Source organism: Callospermophilus lateralis, chromosome 9 (assembly GCF_048772815.1).
Source record: "Callospermophilus lateralis isolate mCalLat2 chromosome 9, mCalLat2.hap1, whole genome shotgun sequence".
Lineage (NCBI taxonomy): Eukaryota > Metazoa > Chordata > Mammalia > Rodentia > Sciuridae > Callospermophilus > Callospermophilus lateralis.
Window position 1 is genome coordinate 98,756,533 of NC_135313.1, and position 26,944 is coordinate 98,783,476.

The window sequence follows — 26,944 nt, forward strand, 5'->3', positions numbered from 1 at the left end:
CTTCTTTAAAGCTGAAAATCACTCCACTGTGTCTATGTACACGTGTGTACTTATGTGTGTATGTACATATATACATACTGCATTTTCTTTATGCATTCAACTCTTGATGGACATTTAGACTGCTTTTATATTTGGATACTATGAATAATCCTGCAAAGAACATGAATATTCAGATATCTCTTTGATACATTAATTTCATTTCCTTGGGATATATATCCAGAAGTGAATTGTTGATCATGTGATTGTTTTGTTTATTTTTCTTCTAGTTTTTTGAGGAACTTTCTTTCTGTCTCCATAATAGCTCTACCAATTTGTATTTCCACTGACACTATACAAGGGCTTCCTTTTCTCCATATTCTTAGCAACACTCGTCTTTCCCATTTTAATAATAGCCATTCTAACAGGTGTGAGGCAATATAGGTTTAACTTGCATTTCCTCAATGTTTACTGATATTGAACACTTTTCCATATATCAGTTAGCCATTTTCATGTTTTCTTTTGAAAAATGTCTCTCTGTATCCTTTGCCTGTTTTTTAATTGGACTATTTATTTTCAAGCTACTGAGTTGTTAGACTAAGGAGATATCTATCTCAGTTGTAAGGCAATTCTGAGAACCTATGCCATAGAGATCATTCCTCATTGCAATTTCCTGATTTCTCTCCTTTGGTTGCTTTCTTGATTACTCAGTGAAAGAAAAAAAAGAGCTCATCTCAACTGAGTGGATCTGATAGTACTATACTTTTACTTTAATGATGCCTTCACATGTTTTATGATATATGTTTACATAGATTTAGATTCCTATTCATGACAACAAAAAAATGAGGTAGTCTTAAAATATCTAGATATACATTGACAAAGACCACAATGTGTGTGTTTGCTGTTTATATACACACAAATAATAAAACTGTGTTAAAATAAATGAAAAATATAAAGTGATAAAACAAAAAAAAAAAGAGGAATACTAAAATGATATCGGGGAAGGATTATGCTTTTGCATGTCAACCCTGAATCAAAATTGTGGCCTTGATGTTTCTAATAATAATCAGATCAAAGAGTAAAATGTTTGTCACAATATCTAATAAGAAATGTGTATGACAACTTGACTACTTGATATGTTATATTTATAAATTAAGTTCTGATGTCTCAAAATATCAGTCACTAAAGTAAAAACAATACTCAAATATCATTTGATAGTCTCTCAGTTCATAATAACAAAGTAAAAATTTAAAAAATATATTAATATGTCTTAAGCTTGTGAAATGGTAATAAAATGTTCTTGCTTTATATTCATATTTCTGGGTTCTGTGCCAGTCTTATAATCAGATCTTACAGGGGAAAAGTTTGGAATTCTATTTTTATTTAATTTGATTTTGTTTTAAGTAATCTAATTGTAATTACTTTTTATCCCCTTTGCCCTATTTGAATTCAAATCAAGACGCATTCTAATTTTGGGTATATTGTCTATTATTGGGTTGGCTTTCCACCAATTACTTAACCTCTGTGTATATACCGAGAGTGACCTATAACATGTGAAACTGTGGTGAGATTGATATGATGTGTGGAAAGTGCAATTGGTTCATGGTAAATGTCCTTTGAATTGTAGTTGTTATTCTTATTTCTCTTTATTTAAGCAAAGGTTGTTTACTTTTAAAGAAAGGTTTGATATTGGTGGAGATCACTGTATAATCAGATTGCTCTTTCAACCCTTCAAATCACACCATGTGAAAAATTGAATACTTTATACATAAGGCAAATAGTAGGTCCTGGATTGAGACTTGTCATGACTTGAAATATGCTGTTGAATTGTCATTTATAACATTCAGGCATCATTTCCTCATATTTTCTCCAGGATACATAGTCATTGATAGTGTCTCCTTTAGTCAGGTCCTAATTTGAATAGAAAGATCAAATCCTTTGACTCTGAATCCATATGCCTTCTTTGTTTTCAATAATGCATGAGCTCTAGGTAAGTGCAAGGTCCTCTTCTAGGGGTTTCACACAGAAGATACCATTTAGTTCTTAATACAACTCAATGATACAGATATTATTTTCAGTATCATTTTTCATATGGAGGAACTAAAGCACAGGGAGTTTGAGAGATTTACTCAAGGTCACAGAGCTAGTGGTGACTGGGCTGTAACTGATAAATCTGTCTGGCTGGCTCCAAGTCAATGTTGTCTCCATGAGGGCATGCATTTCTCTTGTCATTTGTAACTGTGATAAAATACACACAACATAAAATTTAGCATCTTAACCATTTTTTAAGTATACAGTTCGCTGGTATTAAGTACATTTGTAATGTTACACAAAAATCACCCCATATCCATCTACATCTTTCAATTTGCAAAAATGGAACTCTGTATTCATTAAAAATAAATTCTTATTACTTTCTCCTTCTTGCAAACATAATTTACTTTCTATCTCTATAATTTTTTTCTATGATCAATACCTTATATAATTTAAATTATGTATTATCTATCCTTTTATAACTCACTAATTTCAATTAACCTAAGGTGACAGTATTTATCCATGTTTTAGCATGTCAGAGTTGCCTTCATTTTTAAGGCTTGGATAATATCAAATCATATGTATATACCATATTTTGCTTGTCCGTTCAAATGGATAATTGGGTTGATTTCAAGGTTGGTGTTTTTTCTTCTTTTAAAAATCTATAGAATACACCATGGAATCCATGGGGTCCAGGAATTTTCTTTGTCAGAGATTACTAATTATTGAGTCTATCCTTTTATCCTTTGTAGTTAGAGGGTTGTTTTTTTGTTTGTTTTTTTTGTGTGTGTTTTTTTGGGGGGGATTTTCTTTCTTTTTAATCTTAGTAGGTTTTGTGTTTCTAATGATTTGTCCACTTCATGTAGATTTTCTAATTTGTTGGCATACAGTTGTTCATAGGAATCTTTTATGTATTTCTGCAGAACAAGGAGAAATGTTGCCACCTTCATTTGTTATTAGAAATTTGTGATATTTCTCATTTTTTCTTAGTCACTTTAGCTAAAGATTTGTCAATTTTGTTGATCTTTTCAAAGAGACAGCATTTTCGTTTCATTGATTTTCTCTGTTGTTTTTTGATTATATATATCATTTATGTATGCTCCTATCTTTATTATTACCCTTCTGATTGATAGCTCTGGGTTCTGTTTGTTCTTCTTTTTGTTGTAAACTGGGAATCAGTTTGTTGATTTGAGATCTTTCATGTTTTTAAGTAATGTACCCATTTCTTAAATTCCCTCATTACACATTACACTTGCTTTTATTGTGTATCATATGTTTTTGACATGTTGTATTTTCATTTCTATTTATCTCTAAGTATTTTATAATTTTTCTTTTGATTTCTTTATGTACACACTGGTTAAGGATGTATTGTTCAATTTCCATAATTTTGGATTCTTCAATTTTAATTTTTTTTTTTTTTTTAGAAAACAAAAAGTGCAGTTACCAACCACTGTTACATCAGCTTTCAAAATTTCCTACATTCTTAAATTTATTGAGACTTTTATTTTACTCTTCTTGTCTTTGGATTTTTATCTAGTATTCTTTCATTTTACCCTTCAAGACTCTGGGTATATAGTAATAAATTCCCTCCATTTTTTTTGTTTTGTTTTGTTTTTTAATCTTGGGATGTCTTAATTGTTTCCTCTTGGTTGAGTACAGATATTGTACCAATATACCAGATACTGGAAACTTGGTTGGTAGTTTGATTTTTTTTTTCTTTTCTTTTAGCATTTTGAATATATTCTTCCATTGCCTTCAGACCTCCACGGTTTCTGAGGAAAACATCTGCTATCTTACCAGTGCCTGCATGTATGGAATCAGTCATTCCCTTCTTACTGGTTTCAAAATGTTCTTTTCCATCTTTTGAAGTTTTATTGTACTATGCTCTGGTGTAGATACCTTTAAGCTCATTTCATTCAGCTTCTTAAATGTGTACATTTAGTCTTTTATCAAATTTGTAACATATCAGCCATTATTTCCTCAAATATTCTTTTCACTCCTTCATCTTTCATTTCCTTTTCTGAGACTCCCACAGTGTCTATCTGGAACACTTGATGGTGTCTTTGGCTCTGTTAACTTTTCCTGCATTCTTTTTTTCTCTTTGTTCCTCACACTTGATAATCCTTATTGTCCTCTCTTCAATTTCTCTGATTATCTCATCTTGCTGTTAGAATCCTCCTTTGAATCCCTCTAGTGCATTAGAGAATTCTTCATTTCTGTGTTTCTGGTTTTCTTATTTGTTTGTTTGTTTGTTTTTAACTTTTTAATCCCAGGAATTCTTTTTGGTTTTACTTTAGGCTTTCTTTCTCTTTATTGATATTTCATTTTGTTCCTGTTTTTATTTTTTTTGTTTTTGTTTTTGCAAAGAGTTTTGCTTTTTAACTGCTTTTAGTTGTTTGAGCATCTTTATGACATTATGCTAGTAAATCAGCCTTCGATTATTTTTTAGGGTTAGTTTCTTTAATTTAATCATTTTCACTTTGAAAAACTGTGATACTATATTGATTTTGGTTTTCATCCATGGTTTCCTGTCTTGTAACTCTGACCTACCATGTCTGATAGTACATCATATGACCCTCATTCTGAGGAATCCTTCTCCATTTTCCCAGTCAGCCTATCAATCAGCAATCATGCCTAGGTAATGAAATCTCCATTAAAAAAAAAAAAAAAGGGTCAGGGTTTGGGGAGCTTTGAGACAGCTGCCTGTGTGGATATGCCTGGTGGGGAATGGAATGTCCAGACAGGGCCTAGAAGCTTTTCACGCTTTTCCCAATACCTCACCCAATGCATCCGTACCCTTTATAAAACCCTTCGTAATAAACAGGTAACTTCATTTTCCCCAATCTATAAGTCACTTGAACAACTTAATTGACCTGATTTAATCATAAAACATGACGTCTAAAGCAGGGTGGGGGGAGACATGGTGAAGGGGCCCCCAACCTATGGGATTGACACTATGTCCAGGTAGACTGTGTCAGAACTGAAGAGGATCAGAGAACACTCAGCTGGTGTCTGCCGCTACAGAATTGCTTCCTTCGTGTGGTAAGAAACATCCTCACACACCTTGTGTCAGAAGTGAACCATGTTGTGAATGCATAACAGAAGAAACTTAGTTGGAGTTGCTTTTAACCTCACACATCTTCAGATTGATTTATACTTTTATGTTTTGAGGTATACTGAACAACTTTGTCTGTAGTGACAGTTGCCTTTGAATGTCCCAGATATTGATGCCTGGCTTCTTGAAAAGAGAAAAAAAAAAAAAAAAAGAGAGAGAGAGAGAGAGAGAGAGAGAGAAAGAGAAAGAGAGTGAGCTTGCTCTTTATAGTCACTTATCCCCTGGAAATCACTTCAACCAGAGAGGAAGGAGCTTGCAGCAGTGTGGAGGAGACACAACAATGGCTACCTGCCCCTGAGGTAGCAATCAGAGACCACAGGAGAGATCCCAATATTTAGAAGACAGGGTCTTTTTGTCCATCCTGTTTTCTGCAAGTGGAGGACAGGCTTTTCTAGGAAGGTGAGCTTGGCTTCCTGCGGTGGGGCTGAGACTGGAGGAAGTGAGCTTAGGACTATGCCAAAATCTGAAAGTGGCTCTGAGGCTGTTGCTGTGAGGCAGAGCACTTGCCTAGAATGTGCAAGGTCCTGGATTCAGTTCCCGGGGGAGGAAAAGAAAGCTAAAAGTGGCAAAATGTTGTCACAACTGACATCCCAAGCCCTCCCTTGGAAGATGCAAAACTTCAGAAGACTCTAGAGATCAAAATAGTTCTACAGACTGATGCTGCTCCTGCAGCAGTTGTCTAGGTAAACGCACAGATTCCTGGTGCTTCCTTCTCTGCCTTCTTCCTGGATCCCAGTGTGAACGTTTTAACCAGACTTCCAATAGTAACATGAGCTGTCTTCTGCAGAGAATTTCAACTCCATGGGATTCCCCAGCCTTGACCCCCAATTCTCTAACATATAAAGCATCCTACAACCTTTCAGAAGAACTGTATTAATATGTGTTACTTGTCAGACACACACACAAAATATGTTTTTTGTTCAAATATATCTGAGAATCAATTGGTGAAAAAAGTTAAACTGATAAAAAAATTAAATTTCCAGTTGAAATTTTTTTTTAAACAGGACCCTTCTCTGCAAAACTTCCCCAAGCCAATAAACTCCTCGAAGTTAAAAAAAAAAAATATATATATATACACACACACACACACACACACACACACACACAACTCTGCCTCAAATATTGATCCACTTAATCCTATGTGCACACATCTGCCTGGATTTTTTATTTTTTCCCTGAAGCACAATGCCTCAAATCTGACTATGTAGTCTGCACAGGCTCCATATTGCCCTTGGAATAAAACCCAAGTCCCTGGGCCTGGCCTGCAGAATCCTCAAGGCTGCTGGAAGGCACACTTCCCTTCAAGTCTCTTGAATGAATGTGTGCACAGGTGAATGTGGATGCATTTGTGTTTTTGATTTAGTAACTTTATTATTATTATTATTATTATTATTAGTTTTGAGCCCTTGATCAGGCTGGTTTATCTTTTCAGATTAGTTTTCTCCCTCTTTACCTGTACACTTAACTTGGATATCCTTTCCATCAGAAAATTTGTGGGCCCCTGACAATTTTAGGTATACTTTCTTATACCAGGTATCGTCCTTCCTCATAATTGATGATACATTGCACACAAAAGGTATGCATCCTCTGTTTCTCTCAATGTGAAAGGACCATTTTATCCCAGAGTATGGATATGTCCAAGACAATCGTGTGCAAAGTATAAAGATTAATTAAGCTGAATTCCATATCCCCTGTCTTTTGTATATTGTATGTATCTCTCTTTCTCTCTTCTCCTCTCTCCCTCCCCTAATCTCTGTTAAATGCTATCACTGTGAACACAGATACAAAGTCATGTAAACCAAATCATTGCTGTTTTCCAACCTATCCTGGAATCACTGATGTAGAATGACATTTTTTTTCCTCTAAATCCTATATTTTTTATTAGTGATCTTTATATTTTATGCCCCAATAGCAGAATACAGTCACAACCAGGCTTGCTGCATCCCTAAGACATCAATCTTGTCAAACCTAATTGAATCAAAGCTCAAGCAGTTATAAATGGAGCACGGCTTGTCAAATAAAAAGAAAAGGAAAAATAAGAGATGCACATCCAACTAATACTTTCATTTTAAGATATTCCTTGAGGAAAATACATTGTGCTTTCCTAAAAATTTCTCTCTAGTGTCTATAGCCTCTTTGCTGGTCACAATGCTGCTATTGATTCAGAAACATTTATCTAAACATTTAGAACTGATTCTAAGTCTGTCCAAGTTAAATGCTTCCCAAGGTAGAACATGCTATACCGTGATGTAAAATAAATTATTTACATGTCTGTCGGAGGCTGGCCTTGGCTCCAGCTTGAGCTATATGACAGTGCTAATATAGGACAGAATACCTAACATGACATTCAAACAGTCAACTTGAGACCCCCATAGCCAGGCACTATCTCACTTGGTCTTTATGCAGCTTACAAATTCTCCAAATATTATCCTTGAAAGTTACTTGTGTCTCTCTGCTCCATGGGGTGTGCAATGGATCCCATGCCACCTGCTTAGCCAAGAACTACTTTCTAGAGATATTAGCACCAGTTTCTGCCTGCCTGATGCAATATATGAAAAGCCGTTTTGATGAAAGCACCTCTCAACACTAGCTCCCTCAATCTTCAAAATTAATTTCACCTTCATATTCTTTCTTTTCAGGTTAGTGGTTACCTGTGGAGTAGAGGATTAGAGAGAAGCATGCTGAGGCGTCCAGGGTAAAAATATTCTTTTTCTTTATCTGGATGTTGTTTATGATGTTAGGGGTGCTGATACTCATTTGGTATAAGTACATTGATCTTTGCCCTTATTTTTCTCTATATGGAGTACATCAATAAAAAGGTATTTTTTTTAAAAAAGTCTTTTTAAGGAATCATGTCCTCTTTAACAGATTTAAGGCATTTTGTCTAGAAATGATAGTATTTCTTTATAAAGCATTAAATAAAAATGTAAGTTTTTATTATCCTGTATTAATTACATGTATTAATTGAGTTCAGTGTGATACAATGTGATTGAACACATGCAAGTACTGATCGATTCGAAAAAACCCTCCTCCAACCTTCCCAGCCTCTAATAATCCCTCCTTCACCCTTCCTAGCCTCTGGTAATCACTATTCTACAGACCAATTGACTTTCTTTAGATTTCACACAGGAGAGAGGACACAGTGGTATTTGCCTTTCCATGTCTACCTTGTTTCACTTAACATAATGTCCTCCAGGGTCTGGGGATGCATCTCAGGGGTAAAGTGCTTCCCTAGCATGCATGAGGCCAAGGGTTCCATCCCCAGCACCAAGAAAAAAGAACCAAAACCTAACAAACAACAACAAAAAGAAACATAATGCCCTCCCATCTAAGAGTGGGCCTTTGGTCTAATAGACCAGACTGAGAGAGCCAAGTCTACTCCTTAAACTGCAGGTTCTTCCTTCTGTTTTATTTGTTAAATGGAAATTATAATACTTACTTAATAAGATAATTGAGAAAATTGAAAAAAAAAACAATAGAAAAGCACTTAGCAAAAAAAGAAACCAGAATACGGTAGCCATTTTTAGTAATGGAAACGACACAGCTGAATATGAAGTGGATAAAGACAAACTTTGGAGGCTTTTCTGGAATGGCTGAGGTATGGTTGTAGCAGGGATATCAAGTTTGTATGGGAGCAAGGAAGGCAAGAAATATACAGGAAAAACCTGCATCACTGTACATAAGAAGCAGCAATGAGATGCATAGATGTGCCAAAAAACACAGAATTCTTAGTAGAACCTGTCTTGGATAGGAGAGATTTCAATGTTTAAGAGGCCACAAGAAGAGCCAGTTAACACCCAACTGAGTGTTTCCATTTTCCCTTTAGTATGTTCATTTTCCTGTAGAATATAGACTCCGTGAGAGAGAATACACTCATCTAATAAATTTCAGCAAGCTTCTAGAGCCCTGCCTAGAGCACAGAGATAGCATTGCAGTTCTGGTGAATATATCAGATTAAATCCTGCTATGTCAAAGTGGCCTGGGAGAATCTGGCAACCATGCATTCTTGGGAATCAGCCATGTATTCTCATATATATTGGATTCTAATTTACATCTAATTTGAAGTAAAACAGGCAATGTTACTAGATTTGGCCTTAATCTTGGCATGGTGAACTTTGCTTTTTGAAAAATTATATTTAATTCATAACATTTCTACCTATCAATTTGGTCCAAGTACTTAGTTTCTATGAGCAATCAAGTTTATTGCATGTAATAAATATCAACATCCCAGAGTTGCTGAGCATTAATAGCGTATTGTTTATAAACCAGTATCTGGTAGATAGTAGTGTAAAGGATGTTTACACAACTGTTTAGCTTCTTAATTGACTAAGTAGAATTTTCTATCAATATGTAGGAAGATGATCCTCCTTCAAAAGATATTATAACATCTTTTGCAACAGGGCCCTTGGGAATAAAGTTCAAACAAAATGAATTATCTTTCTCCTGTTCACTAGAACTTTAAAGGAAACCACTTTTTGTTTTATTTTTCCATTTTTTTCTTTCTATTCAAACAAAAACACATTAGTGTATAGGACACTATGTACTTTTATTTATGTAGCCTTGTGTTCATTCGTTCATTCATTCATTCATTTTTACTTTCTGTTGTGAAATAAAAAACTCCCCCCAAATTATGCAAAAACGCCCAAGACGTTTTATTAAATGAACAGCCATAAATGCACCAACCTAGCATCAAAATGTTAGATATTAAACCTGAAATATGACCCTACCCTGACTTTAATGGAAATCATTTTTAATTTAATAACTAAACAGGAATCCAAAAGCCTACATTTTTGTTCTCCCTGTCATTGTAGTATTTATCCTAATAATAAAAGAAAAGCATGCTGTGTATCTGCTTGGGTCGGGTTCCTTTTACTCAGCATGAAACCCATCTGCATTACTATGTGCAACTGTGCTGTCTTCATATTAATGGCAGTGCACTATTTTATTGTATAAATACATCTCTAACTATACATTATGCTTTGATGAACATTTAGATTGCTCTCTTTTTAAGAGTTTTGTTAAAATGCAATGTACGTGCTAATGTCCTTGAGATACATGGAGATGTCATTATGCTCTCTGATATATATATATTTATTATATATATTTATTATATACCTAGGAATGAAAATATTTTGTCATAGCATATCCACATTTTTAATATCAGTCGATAATGTGGAAATATTTTCCTATATAGGTTTGCTTTGCAATCCTATTTAAAATAATGAGTGCTTTACAGTATTCTCATCATTTAATATTATCAGTACTGGTAATATTTCTTTGTTCATCTTCCATTCCTGTGACTAAAGAGTTATAGATTGTGTTATGGTTCAAAACTATATTTCCCTGGCTACCATATTTCCTGACAAAGCAAATTTTCATCATCCATTTGGATGTTCTGTTTTCACTACTTCTATATTATTTTTTTCATTTCTTACAAGGACCATATAGTGAATGTTCCTTCATTTTGATTCTTATATTTTTTTTCTTCTCTCTGTTTCTACATTTTCTACCTGATACATTAATTCTTTAATGTTTAGAAAATGTCTCTCTTTCCCTAGTAGAGTTTTAAACTTTGTTTTCTTTGATATTAGTAAAGGTCCTCCAGCTTTCTTGAGGTTGTTATTTGCATAATATGTCCTTTTCTATCCTTTTATTTTCAATGAATTTATATTGAAAGTTCCTCATACAGACAGAATAACATTGGGTTATGTTTTTTAACCTAGTCTTTCAATCTCCTTCTTTTTATTGGATTATTTAATCTATTTTAGTTGTAATGGAAACTGAATGGCCCAGAAAGTCTAAAATATTTACCATCTGGTTCTGTAAGTAAAAATGTTTGCCAGTGCGTAGTTTTCTGTGCCCATTAAAGTTTCCTAATGTAGATGTCTTTGTGGTTTTATGCTCAATATCTGTACTAGTGAAAGGAATTGGGCGAATATAACCTGTCAGTCTCATTTCCTATGGCATTATGAGGTAATGTTTTCCATATAAGAAATGAATGGAAGAAAGAATTTTTCTTTTGATCCTCTTCATAGCTTATATGTCTGAAGTGGTTTCTGCAACTTCTATAACCACTTGACACTCTGGGACCAAGTGTGAATGCACAAGTTACACACAGAGGAGGACCCATCAAAGAGTAAGAAAAACGTGTGATCCTGGTGATGTCAGTCAGCAACTGACTCCACCAAACCTGGAGTGCTTTCCTGCTCGACATATTATCACCATAGAAAATAAAGGTAGTGTTTGTATAGGTCAATTTGATTCTGGGCATTCTATCTCATAAATGCATGCATCTTAGAAAGCATACTGAAGTCATCTAATGATATTCCAAAAGTAAAATTGCCACCTTCATTTTGAAGGGCATTGATATAATTTTGTTTTTCTTTAGTCTACTAAGAATTTTTAAAATTTAAAATATATATTTTAAATATACAGTTTACAATATATGTATATATATTTAAAAATATAAATAGATAGATAGATTGACTAATTGTTTTTTGAGGGGAAACAGGACAGAGTATAAAATAGCAATTGATCAATGTGGATTCTTCAAGAAGGGCAGGTAATCCTTCTTCTCACATACTCATGAAGATTTTGTCTAGATTTTCTCATTTTTCAAGTAAACATTTTTGAGGATGAAGTTTGGAGTTATTCCAATTTGAAGGAGTAGAGAAAAAAGGACCAAAGAAGTCAGAGTACAAGAGGAAAGGTCAGTGAATTTTCATGTTCCAAAACAATCCAGTTACTTTGAGATTTCAAGGGATTTTAGATTCTAATCATGCTTTTTTCCCTTAGATGAGAGTTTGAGTGGGTGCATTATAATTAACATCGGTAAATAAGAACCCATTGTTTTCAATTATAAACATTTAATAATAGATTCAGAAAAATAAGATGGCATTAAAACAAAAATATATTATGAGTACATTCTGGATTTTTTTTTGTAACAGAAAGTGATTTGTGCAATCAAGGAATAAAAGTATTGAAAATGAAAAGTAAGATAATATTAGTTAGGTTGTATGCAAATGTTCCTCCATCTACAATTTTTGGGTATGTAAATATCTGTGTGCTTTCTTCTGAAGCACCTAAAAAATATGCTTTTATTTAATACTCTTATCTGTAAGAAATTCTTTTTCTCCAATTTTAACCTGTCAAAATTCTCTTGTCTCATTTAAAATATTTCTTCTTCAAAATGTTATTTAATTTTCAAAAGACATGTATAATATTTTTGGAGTGGGGGTTATTGGGGATTGAACTCAGGGGCACCTGGCCACTGATCCACATCCCCAGCTCTATTTTGCATTTTATTTATAGACAGGGTCTCCCTGAGTTGCTCAGTGTCTCGCCTTTGCTGAGGCTGGCTTTGAACTTGTGATCGTCCTGTCTCAGCCTCCCAAGCTGCTGGGATCACAGGCGTGCACCACTGTGCCTGGCAAGACATGTATAATTTTTACTGTTCTTTTCACACCATAGCAAGGAATTATTATAGCACTTTTATGTGTCTTTTGTATGATAAGGGTTCTTTTTGCATAGGCATTCATTCCCACAGAACTGACATTCATTCCCAGTGGAATAGTTGGAATTAAGATAGGTACAAACCTCTTTTATGTACTTTTATTTGCCCATTGAAAGATATATTGTGGATGTTTTAGTCAGCTTTTTCACAGCTGTGGCAAAAAAAAAAAAAAAAGAAAAGAAAAGAAAAGAAAGGAAGGAAGGAGGAAGGAAGAAAGGAAGGAAGGAAGGAAAGAACAAAACAACTCTGACAGAACAATTTTAGAGAAGAGAAAGTTTATTTGCAGTCACGTTTTCACATGGCTGACACCATTGTTCTGAGCCCAGGGTGAGACAAAACATCATGGCAGAAGGGTGTGGAAGAGGAAAGCAGCCCAGGACTTGGTCACCAGGAAGCAAATGGAGCTCTTCTCACCATAGGGAAAATATAAACCCTAAAGCATTCCCCCAGTGACCCACTTCTACCTACCTGCCTTCAGTTACTATATGTATTTAAAAACACAGATAGATAGATAGATTGACTAATTGCTTTATTTATTCCACTGAATTCATACCAGTGGAATAATGCACTGATTAGGTTAAGGCTCTCATATCCCAATCTGTTCACCTCTAGTGTGTGTATGTGTGCGTGTGTGAGAGAGAGAGAGAGAGAGAGAGAGGGAGAGAGAGAGAGCGAGCGAGAGCTGCCACATGAGCTTTTGAAGGATACCTCATATCTAAGCCAAAACAGTGGAAAGGGACATTTAACCTTCGACCTACATTCTAAGAGAAAGGATTTTGTTAAAACTAGATAGATTTACAAATGGATGGAGAGATAGAAAGATGAAGAGATGAAAAGAGAGAGGGGGAAGGAGGGAGAGAGAGAGAGAAAGCACACACAAAGGAAGCAAAAAAGAAAGGAAAAGTAACAGGGTGGGAGGGAGAAAAAAGATACTAGATAAATAGATGACAGATACATAAATTAATAGATAATAGATATACAGGGGATAGAAAATAGAAAAATAAATATGCACACAACAATGCTATAAGATTGTTATATTTATTGTCAAATACATATAGGGAACAATGTTTTTCTGTACCCAGAAGGAGATTAAGGGTCACCCCTGAGATGGCTATGCAGGAGGGAAGGCAGAGAACTCCCACAAAGAAAGGAGTCATTCCAAGAATCTCAGTTCAGAAAGAACAAGGTGGATGCCTCTAAACGCTATTATGAGTGAGTAAAATGAGGGGGGCCATGATGGCCATGGCCACCGCCAAGCAATACCTGGGGCAGCAGAAGGACCGAAACACCAATCAGTGCAGACATTCGGTGCAAATAGTTGGGAAACTTCTCCTCTTGGGAAGGACTGAGCTCCACCTTGTACCAGGAGGATCCTATTGTTGTTCTAGGTGACTTGGAATCAAACCGTCACTCAGCCTGCTTGTTTACATCTATAATGTAAATGTGCTTTGATGAATAAATGTGTAGGTTGTAGGACAACCAAAACTTTAAAGATAGGCAGTTAGTTAGTAAGCAAAACTTGTGTTTAATATGGACAAATTTCATGTAATTTATTAAGGAGAGCATGTGAGGAAGGAGAGCATGGCATTGTGTTCAAATACAGGAAACGATGGGAATACGGAGAGATGTTTTTGAAGTAAATATTCATGATAAGTAGGTAGAGACACTAAATGTTCTGAATGTACTCAACAGGCACGAGTACTTAATTTTCATGAAGTTTTAATTTAGCCATATGCTAGTAACACCCATTCTGGCCTCATATGTGTCCTCTGCTCAGGAAGTGCAAATAAATCCCATAGTTATTCATAGCATTAATTGCCAAGCTACAGCTGTGCCAAGATACTTTGTCCCTGTGTCCCTCCAATAAAGCAAATATGTTAATAGCCCAGGGCACTTTCCATCTGTGGGCCTGATTTTCTGAACCTAAACTCTGTCCTTCAATCTACGCCATTGACTGGAAAGCCACAGTGGCGGTGGCAGAGTGTTGGGACAGATGTGTGTGGACTGCCAGCCTCGGAGTTCAGGTAGGGAGGGCCTCCCACCTTATTTGCATCCTGTCCTATCCTATCTTAACCTACGCCATCTCTTTTTCCTTGCTTTTCACTCTGTGCTTTCTATGGATGCCATAAGCTGTGAGCTTTGCTACTCTGGTGCTGGCTGAGATTACTTTTCTGGTAGTGTGTTTGGAACCCTCCTTGCACCAAGACAATTTCTTGCACAAAAGTATCACTAGTCACCTTCCATATTATTTGTTTGGTTACAGTCGATAAAGGGTCATGGAAATTAGAAGCATTCTAGAAGTATCATAGAATGAAAAAAAAAAAAAAACTCTAATAAAAGTGAACTTGCTTAGGGGCTCACCATGTGGTGACACTACGAATATTTGTACAGCACAGTTAAACTGTTAACTGAAATCTCAGCTATAAGTCAGAGACCCTTCTGTTCATCTTTATATTCTCCTGAATGTAAGAAATAACTCAAGGATAATGGAATTAAAAACCATAATACTGAAAATAAAAACATTATAAGATACCTGGTATAATTTTAGGTAATTTAAATATAATCAATATTTTAATCATGACAGCCACCCTATGGTAGATATACTATGATTAACTCAGATTTGCAGATAAGAAAACCAAGACCTAGAAAGATTATATAATTTGAAGGTCACAAGAGATAGAATTTAAATATCGAAAGTGTCACCTGTCATTATGAATAGGGAACATGACAGACTAAAATATTTTCCAGTAGGTAAAGGATCTCTGCAATGAAAACTAGAGAATGTTAAAGAAAGAAATTGAAGGAGACTTTAGAATGGGGAAAGACCTTTTATGTTCTTGGATAGACAGAATTAATATTGTCAGAATATCCATATTACTAAAAGTGTTATATAGATTCAATGCAACCCCCATCAAAATACCAGTGACATTCTCTACAGAACTACTAAATGTAGTTCTAAAATTTATTAGGAAAAATGGAGAACCAGAATAGCCAAAGTCATGGTGAACAAAAAGAGCAATGCTGGTGGTATCAAATACTGAACCTCAAATTATACTACAAAGCTATACTGACAAAAACAGAGTGATACTGGCACCAAAACAAAAATGAAGATCAGTGGAATATAATATAAGATATGGAGGCAAACCCACAGAGACACAATTTTCTGGCAGTAGATACACAAAAACACACACTTTGGAAAAAAGAACCTTTTTAACAAATGGTGGTTGGAAAACTGGACAGCCACATATAAAAGAATGAACTTGAACACTGTCTCTCATCCTGCACTAAACGCAATTCAAAGTAGATCAAAGACATGGGAATTAGATCAGAAAATCTCCAAATGCTGGAAGAAATGTAGATCTAACCCTTGAATGCGTTGGCACAAGAATCAATTTCCATAACAAAATTCTTAGAGTGCAACAAATAAAACCAAGAATAATTAAGTAGTATGGCATAAAATTAAAAACTTCTGCAAAGCAAACTGAATGAGGGGATGGAAAGAGAGCCTACAAAATAGGAGAATATCTTTGCCACCTGCTCTTCAGGTAGCTTATTACTATCCAGAGTACATAAAGAACTCGGAAAACTTAAAACCAAAAATAAACCCAGTCAATAAATGGGCAAAAGAAGTAATGACACTTTTCAAAAGAAGATGTGAAAATGGCCAATAAATATATGGAAAAAAAGTTCAACATCTCTAGCAATTAGATAAATGCAAATTAAAACAACACTGAGGTGTCATATCACCTCAGGAGTCATCCAGTCAGAATGGAAACTATCAAGAATACAAGTAATAGATGTTGGCAGGAATGTGGGGGAAAAGGCACATTTTTATATTGTTGGTGGGACTGCAAATTAGTGCAACCACTCTGGAAAGCAGCATGCAGATTCCTCAGAAAATGAGGAATAGAACCACCATTTAACCCAGTGATACCACTGCTGGGTATATATCCAAAAAGATCTAAACCAGAATATTAAAGGAATTCAGCCACATCAATATTTACAGGAGCACAATTCATAATAGCCAAGTTATGGAACTGACTTAGGTGCCTGTCAACAGGTGAATAGATCAAGAAAATGAATATATGAATTGTGAGGTAATGGGATACACACACACACACACACACACACACACACACACACACACGATGGGGTTTTATATAGCCATAAAGAAAAATGAAATTACAGTGTTTGCTGGTGAATGGATAAAACTGGTGATCATCATGGTAAGTGAAATAGGCAAACCCAGAAAATCAAAGGTTGAAAGTGTTTTCTGATATGCAGAAGCTATGCAGAAAAGAAACTGTGAGGCGGATTTCCATAAAAATAGAAGAAAGATCAGTGGAGTAGAGAAAGTGCATTGAGCGGGAAGGAGGAGCAAGTAAATAAGGAATGAATAAGTGGATGCATCTGACCTCACATTCCTTTGTACACAGGTGAATATACCACAGTGAATCTCACCATTCCACAAAGTTCTAATTAAAAGGGAAATACTAGGGGTTGAATTAGAGCAAATTGTAATCATGTCAACATGAATCCTAATGTTATAAATAACTACAAAGAATTAATAAAAATAAGATAAAATAATTTTTCTGAGATCATGTGAATTGAAAGTAACAAAGTAGCATTCAAAAACAAATACCAAGGCTTTTATTCATATGGCTCACCAAAATTCTGCCAACGCCAAGCATTTTTTTTTACAAACACATTCACAGTTACGCAAAATTATAAAATAATATGATGAAATACTAAAATAGAATACTATAATTTTAAATGTATGTGTGGCGCTGGGGATAATTTTAAATGATATATTACAAAATAAAGTCCAACATAAAAATAAAGTATTATAAATATTTTAAAAATAATTAGTATAACATAAGTATAATACTTATTTCCTCTAACTGGAATACTTTCTTTGCATTTTATAGGAGAGTCTTTTGTAAATAAGCTTATGTTTTTAATTTTGATTAACACATGTTCATTATTAATACATAGAAATACATAATCTACCAAGCACCAGAATTTGCCAATACACTACATGTAGAGTATCAATTGTTTCCACCTTGATCAGTGCTGATGGGGAGCTGCAACTTTACTGCTGCTCAGCATTGCTGGAGAGAATCATATGGCCTATTGCAAGCTGGAAAAGACGGAAATTCAAAATTTAGGGAAGAGTTCTATTGAAAGTCTATTCCTTTTGCACCACCATGAAGGCAACAAACCTTAGGTTGAACCATGGTTAAGTCAAGGAATGCATACCCATGTGAGGACATTCATCGGAGGCATTGGCCCCATGGATGTACAGACCAAGGGTCCTTCAATCTAATGTCTGAAAGCTGAAGGATCAGGAAAGCTATGGGGGGTGGGGGCAGTAGTTCAAAACCATGTATCTTAGCTCCAACTGGGTGAATTCACCCTGCCGGAACCTTTTGTTCTATTTAGGTTTCCAATGGATTGCCTGATGCCCCCACTCCCTGATGGGAGGTGGTGTTCTTTAATCATTTTTTCTGATTTAAATGACAATCTCTTCCAGAGATAACCTCCCAGGCACACCCAGAAATGACTCTTTATTGGATGTCCAGACATCTGTTAGCCCAGTAAAATGAACACATGAAATTAATCTCCTGCCATATTCAAGAAAAGGTGTTTGGTCTTGTACATTTAAAAATTATATTAATGGAAGGAGTTTTTAAAGATATTATTTCTATTTTTTCTGAGAGTTTTCTTATAAAAGGGTGCTGTATTTTGCCAATGACTTTTTCCTGAAGCAACTGAGAAAAAAAACAAATGATTCTTCTTCAGCATGTTATTATGGGGGATTGATTTGGTTGATTTCTGAGTATTAAACCAGATTTGCTTGTATTTATGTATAATTCTTGTTATATTGCTGAATTGTATCTTGTATTTACTAAGAATTTTATTTTCTATATTCATGCCAATATTACTCTGTGATATTCTTCTTGTAGACTTTATTGGTCTACTATTACAATTAGGTTAATATACCTTCATAAAATAAATTTAAGAATATTACAAACTCCATTTTTTGAAGAGACTTTATAGAATAGCTTCATTTTCTCTTTGAACATTTTCTTTGGTAGAATTCTCCAGATTAAACAATATAAAATGAGATATGTTTTTTTAAAAAAACTTTTTTCTCTTTGTTTTGAGATTATGATCAATGAATCCAACTCCCTTAGTAGACAGAATGCATTAAAATTATCCATTTCATACTTAATGAGTTGTGATACTTTATAGATTTTTTTAAAAAAGAATTGGTCAATTTTATCTAATTTGCCAAATTTGTATGTGCTGAGTTGTTCGTATTCCCATAAGAGTGTTGTTCTAGTTTAGAAGTCTACAAAACTTATACAGCTGCAATTTTCATATGGGCAATTTCAGTCCTTCACCCCTTTTTTCCTTTGTCAGTTTTCTTAGAGAATTATAAATTTTATTATCTAAAAAAATCCTGGGTAGGAGGGCAACTATATTTAACATTATTTTTTTTTTCATTTTATACATTTAGCAGACTGTCACAATGTCTTCTAAATATGTATAATTATTATGTGTCAAAATTAAAGCAGGTTTATTTCATCAATTTTCTTTATCACTTTCCTCTTTTCAGTTTTCTTTATTTATGTTTTTATTTTTATTTTTTCCATCCTTTCCATAATGACTGCACATATTTGCAATCCCACCAGCAATGTATGAGCGTACCTTTTCCCCTATATCCTCTCCAGAATTTATTGTTGCTTATATTCTTCATGATTGCCATTCTGACAGGAGTGAGGTGGAATCTCATTTCTCTAATTGCTGGAGCTATTGAACATTTTTTCATGTATTTGTTGATCAGTTGTATTTCTTTTTTTGTGAAGTGTCTGTTCTACTTCTTTGCCCAATTGTTGATTGAGTTATTTGTTTGTTTGTTTTTGGTATTAAGTTGTTGCAACCACTATGGAAAGCAGTAGGGAGGTTCCTCAGAAAACTTGGAATGGAATCACCATTTGACCTAGTTATCTTACTCCTTGGTATATACCCAAAGGACTTAAAATCAGCATACTACAGTGTCACAGCCACATCAATGTTTAAAGTGCCTCAATTCACAATAGTTAAGCTACAGAAATAATTTAGGTGCCCTTCAACAAATGAATGGATAAATAAAATTACACACACACACACACACACACACATACACACATACATATATATACAATGAAATATTACTCAGCCATAAAATAGAATAAAATTTTAGCATTTGCCAGTAAATGGATGGAACTGGAGACTATCATGCTAAGTGAAATAAGTCAGTCCCCCCCAAACCAATGGTTGAATGTCCTCTCTGATAGGTGGATACTAACACCAAATAAGGGGGTGGGGGATAGAAGTTCATTGGATTAGACAAAGGAGAATTAAGGAAAGGGGCAGGGTATGGGAATAGGAAACACAGTAGAATGAAGGGACATAATTTTCTTATGTTCATATATAAATACAAGACCAGTGAAACTCCACATCATGTACAACCACAAGAATGGGATGCTTATTAGGATAGGTTACACTCCATGTGTGTATAAACCACACTCTACTATCATGTTTACCTAAAAAGAAAAAAATGAATAAATAAAAATAAACTATTACATTGTGATTTGAAAGAAAAAAAGAATTGCCTCACCATCCCACCACCCTTGTGGTCTCCCTTACACTAAAGAGTTTGCAGGAGCCATTCAGTACCACTTATCTGGAGTCAAAGTCCTGGCTTCCTACAGGAACTTCTCTAACAGCACTTAATCCAGGTCCTTGGTTATAGCCTAGCAAAGATGCTAACCCAGGTTCTCCAATTAGCATTGCTGACATGAGCAGTTTACTCTGTAGCTGTTGATAAAGGTAAAGTGACTGTCGTCTAAGTAGTTCTGCCTTTCTTGGTCTTTGGTTGTGAAGGGGCAGCAGGATTTTGTTGAAATATTTTTGTCTTCATCCAATGACATTAAAGGACACTATGATACTGACATCAGATTCATGAACTCCAAGTCTGGGATACATGTAGGAAACAAGAAAACCCAGGAATCTCACGACTCTGTCATTTCATTTATGAGAAGCCAGATACCTCCTCACTATCTTAAAGAATTTTCTCATGTTTTCACTTATTTTTTAACAAACAAAATAAACATGTTGTTCTATGGTTTTAGCTGTTGTTAGCAGGAGGAGCAGGCCTTTCCTTCCTCCTGCGTGAAGAAATTCCTAATAACATATTATTTAATTCTTATGCTATAGGCATCTTATTATGGAAGTTGGGGCCTCAATATACCTTATATATAATCAGAAATATGATAAATTATGGTATAATGGTGTATTCAGAATTGTAATGCAAAAAAATTTTAAATATAAAAAATAAAAAGTAAGGAAACCACACACACACACACACACACAAAAAAAAAAAAACATTTAAATACGTCCTCAGATGACAATAAAATACCTCCCCCCAACCACCCAATACATGTCACTTTCAACTGTTTTGGTTTCCCATTGTCAAGTGTGGTTAGTCGTGGTCTGAAAATATTAAATGAAAATGTCCAGAAATAAACATTTTACAAATTTAATACTGCATATTATTCTGAATAAGATGATAAAAATCTTACATGGACCCACTTTGCCCAGCCTGTGGTGTAAATCATCCTTTCGTTCAGTGTATCTACACTCTATATGTTACCTGCCCATAAATCACCATTTTGGTAGAGCCATCTTGGTTATCAGATAAATCATCTTGTTGTCACAGTGCTTATGTTCAGGTAACCTTATATAGAAAGCCTAAAACTACATTACATTGCCTATATCATACACTACACTGCATCTTATCACAGGCATTGTAACATCTCACATTATCATAAGAAGAATTATGAGTTCAGTACAATGTGATGCTTGGAGATAAAGTGAAACCACATTAATATAATTTTTATTATAGTTTGTTCTACAATCATTCTATTTTATCATTAATCATTATTACTTACTGTGGTATATCAACACAATGAAATATTACTCAGCCATAAAGAACAATGAAATTGTGGCATTTGTCAGTAAACGGATGGAACTGGAGACTATCATGCTACAACAACCACTTTACCTTTATCAACAACCACAGAATAAACTAAGCCATATCTCTACTCATGTCAGCAATGCTAATTGGAGAGCTGGGGTTAACATTTTTGCTAGGCTATACCCAAGGGCCTTTGCCCTCTGGTTGAAGTGCTGTTAGAGAAGTTTCAGTAGGAAACCAGGACTTTGACTCCAAATAAGTGGTACTGAATGGCTCCTGCCAATTCTTTAGTGTAAGGGAGACCACAGGGGTGGTGGGATGGTGAGGCAATTCTTTTTTTTCTTTCAAGTCACAATGTCATATTTTTATTTCTTTAGTGTTCTTTTCTTTTTAGGTAAACATGATAGAAGAGTGTGGTTTGACACATTATACACACCTGGAATATAACCTATTCTAATTAGGATCCCATTCTTGAGGTTGTACATGATGTGGAGTTTCACTGGTCCTGTATTCACATATGCACATAAGAAAGTTCTGTCCCAGTCACTCTACCGTGTTTCCTATTCCCATATCATACTGTGCCCAATTTATATACTTTGTATGTTTATATATTTTTATGGTTATGTATGTATAGGAAAAAAAACATGATATATATAAGGTTTGCTATTATCCACAATTTGGGACATTTGCTGGGGTGTCTTAGAATGTATCCCAGGATAAAGGGAAACAAGAGTACTTTTGTGATATTTTCTGCAGACACAACGTAAAACTAATTCAGTCTTTTCTCTAACATGACTGACTTAAGTGTTTTATTATGACTATTGATATTTTATTAATTTTTTTTTTGCAGTTTTACCTCTCTTTTTGGAAAAATTATAGTGATGTAGCTCTAAGGTTTCCAGTTTGAGAATATTTCTTGCCAAGAGTCAGCTCCTGAAATGAGTGTAGGGCTCTTTTTTTTTTTTTTTTTTTTTTCTTTCTTGGACTAGCACCAGCTGGCCCCCTTCACAGCAGCTGACTCCACAGAGTCAGTTAAGCCTTATTCTTCTCTTTCACACATTGCCCTCCCTGCTGGGTGATCTGGGGACCTCATGCCAACATTTAGTTCTGAGTCTTCCCTGTGGGGCAAAGAGAGCTTTTGGTCACTCACCATAGCCTATCATGGACTGTGGTTATAAAAATCTGGGTGATGTAGTTTTCTTTCTTTTTTTTTTTTTTGAAATAATATGGATTAATGATGGAACATCATTGTAAGACTTAATCAAAGGAAAAAAATTATATTAAAAAATTATGCTATTGGCACCAAAATAGACTTGTAGATGAATGGTACAGAATAAAGGACACAGAGACAAACCCACATAAATATGGTTATGTCATACTAGACAAAGGTGCCAAAAACATTCACTGGAGAAAAGATAGCCTATTCTACAAATGGTGCTGGCAAAACTGGAATGAAATTAAAACTCTCTCTCTCACCCTGCCCAAAAGTCAACCCAAAGTGGATCAAAGACTTAGGCACTAGAACAGAGATTCTGTGCCTAATAGAAGAAAAAAAATAGGCCCAAATCTTTACCATGTCAGCCTAGGATCTGACTTCCTTAACAAGACTCCTAAAGCTCAAGAACTAAAATCAAGAATCAATAAATGGGATGGATTCAAATTAAAAAGCTTCTTTTCAGCAAAGTAAATAATCAATAATGTGAGGATAGAGCCTACAGACTGTGAGAAAAATCTTTACCACCTGCATCTCAGATAAAGCATTAATCTTCAGGATATATAAAGAACTCAAAAAACTTAACACCAAAAAAAAAAAATCTTAACCCAATCAATCAATAAGTGGGCAAAGGAACTTATCAGACACTTCTCAGAAAAAAAAATACAATTGATCAACAAATATAGGAAAAAGTGTTCAACATCTCTAGCAATCAGAGAAATGCAAATCAAAACTATTCTAAGATTTAGTCTCACTCCTGTCAGAATGTTAATCATCAAGAATACAGGCAACAATAAATGTTGGCGAGGATGTGGGAAAAAAGGTACACTCATACATTGTTGGTGGGACTGCAAATTGGTGCAACCTCTATGAAAACATATTGGAGATTCCTCAGAAAATTGGGAATGGAACCACCATTTTTCCCACTTATCCCATTCCTCAGTTTATACTCAAAGGACTTAAACTCAGCATACTACAGTAAATGCAGCCATGTCAATGTTTATAGCAGCTCAATTCATAAAAGCTAAACTATGGAACCAACCTACGTGTCCTTCAATAAATGAATGGATAAAGAAAATGTGGTATATATACTGAATGGAATATTACTCATCTTTAAAGAAGAGAGAAATTATGTCATTTGCCAGTAAATGGATGGAGTTGGAGAATATCATGCTAAACAAAATAAGCCAGTCCCAGAAAACCAAAGGCTGAATGTTTTCTCTAATATGTGGATGATAATTCACAATAAGGTGGAGGACATTAGAGAAGACTAGAGTTATCTTCGATTAGGTAGATGGAAGTGAAGGAGGGGAGGGGAGGAGATGTGGGGATAAGAAATATAGCAGAATGAAACCACCATTATTACTGTATGTATGTATGTGACTGCATGACCAATATGATTCTGCAACATGTACACTCAGAAAAATGATACATCAAAGTGCATAAATGCATTCTACTGTCATGGATAACTAATTAAAACAAAAAAATAATAAAAAAATTAAATCCAAATGTTACAAGCATTATTTGCATATAAATGACTAGTTGTGTAATAATTTCTTTGTTTACAAAGTTTTTTCTAATTTTGTTATTCTTTTACATATGCCATGTATTTAAACCTGCAAAAAAGAATTTAAGGCAAATACAATAATAATTATTAGATGCACTTTTCCCAAGCTACTCGGTTCCACTCACCTCCACGATCTTAAACAGGCTGACATACCCACTCAAACAGGCCCCCAATACTCAAAAGGGCCCCCATCACTCAAAATGAGCCCCAAACAACATCGTTATCAATACTCTTAACACACTGTGACTAGTTATTTTATATATTTATGTTGTTTTAGATTTTCAACATCTCCCTGAGGCAGTTATAGTTTGATTCTGCACCCAAAGATTCCTTAGAAGGGATTAATGTATTTCTCATCAGATATTTGAGTTAACTCATTGGACAGTGAGTGCTTATAAAAGAATTATCCTGACTCTTGAAGCATTCTTTGGCTTCCAGTCTCTCTATGTGATTCCCCCTCTAACATGTGCTAGTACCATGATGCATCCACTATGAGTTCTTACCAGACGTCACATACATGGATCTTTCTGATAATGGACTTCCAGATGCCATAATTGTGAACTCAATAAACCTCTTTTTAAAGAACATTATCAAGCCTCAGTTATTCTGTAATAGTAATAGAAAATAGATAAACAACTGTTGTTCTTCTTATATAGTAGAAATGCAAAATGATTTGTTCAAACTCAAGTAGTTGCTAGATGAAAGACTTAAGAGTCAAACTTAGATGGGTTAGATTTCAGGATGTGTGCTCTAGAAATGGGTTCAAATCCCTTCACATTTCAATAGCCTCTCATCCCAGCATCCTGTTTCCCAATTCTTGGGTGTGCAACAAACTTTCCTTCCTGTTTACTTCCTTATTCTTATTGTTACTTTAACATCTCCTCTGTAAACTCAAACTCCTAACAGTACCCATCATTTTCACATTCCATGTATAAGCATGAAGGAGAAGTCCCAGGGGTGACAAATAAAAGTTAACTCCCTTGTCTAAGAATATATTAAGGAATTCTAAAAATGGTTCCCCCCCATTCTTATTCTTCTATTCATGTTGAATCCTTTAATTCTTCCTTAAAGTAGGCCAACTGTGTTGCAAAGTTGGAAAATATTCTGAATTAAAATTGCCCCACTGTTCACAAATCACAGCAACACTTCTTTTCAAGTGCTCCAGAACTCAAGCTTCCTGTGTATTCAGATTAACTTTTCTACCCGAGGATTTCTCATCAAATAGTGAAGTGGTCTGGTGCCACAGGCTGGCTGGGCACAATTCAGGAGCCACTTGTCAAAAGAAACTAACTTTATTTTTAGAACCACACACGCCAAACAAAACAGCTCCTCAGGAAAAAACCCTCAGAGCCCAACTGCCACCACCGGCTTCCCACAAGCCACACTCCCCAACCCAGCCTCCACACCTCCCACAATCCTCATCCTCTTGAGGCCGATTGGCTGGGTTGCATGGGCGGAGCCAAAAAGTCCCCCAATGAGCAGCTTCATGGCCTGAAAGGGCAGGGAAACAGCCCAATGAGCTTCACCGCAGAGGAGCCAATCAGCTAGGTGTTGCTGGGGCCGCTGTGAGCCAATCATCAGCTGGCAGTCTGAAAGTTTGCTGGGGCCCCTTCAGCTCATCAGCTGGCAGTCTGAAAGTTTGCTGGGGCCCCTTCGGCTGTGGCTCTCAACAGTCTGGTACTACAAAGGTTACTGTGTAAGTAGGGTAAGAGAAGAGGTGGTTCCAAATTCAAGGCATTTTCCTATTGTCTACTAAATTAAAGAATCAGCTTCAAGTTCATGAAGTCAATCACTCCCAATCCTCCAAAGTCTTTGTTCACTAACATTGCTTGTATTATTTTAAAATGACACATTATTGGCAGGTTCTTGTATTTCATAAGCAGTGCCTTTCAACACAGGAGTGAAAACAAATAGAGGGACTTTGCCTTTGATTTGTCACATACTAGAGTTGCTAGTTTATAACAAGGACTGTCACATTTCACTCTCTTAGTACTTAGGATTGGCTTAGAGGAAAGCCAAAGGGGACTTTAATGAGTCACCAGAATCATTTAATGGATATATTTTGTTGGCAAAACTTCCAGAAACCTTTACTTGATGATTTTTTCCTTGCTTTAGGGACCTAACTTTAATTCAAGATTGTCAGTATTCTCAAAGACAGTTTATATTACATATAAAGAAGGCTCTTTTGGAATATGGATTCCAAGATATGATACATGAATCTATATTAACTCATGTTGAATTCTCATTTCTATTTTATAACATTTATAGATTATTGATAGTTTTATATCTAGGAATGAAGTCACAATACTGCAGATGACTTTTTAATATTTATAGATATAAGTGTGTAATTCTATTCTTCTCTTTTGCCTTCTTCACTGGTAAAATGTGATAATGAATTAACAAAAATGGGAAAAATTCTTCTTGAAAGTCCTATTATTCTCTAGGTATGCCACTAAATTACGATTACAAATTTTTTAGGATATTATTACAAATAAAATATATCT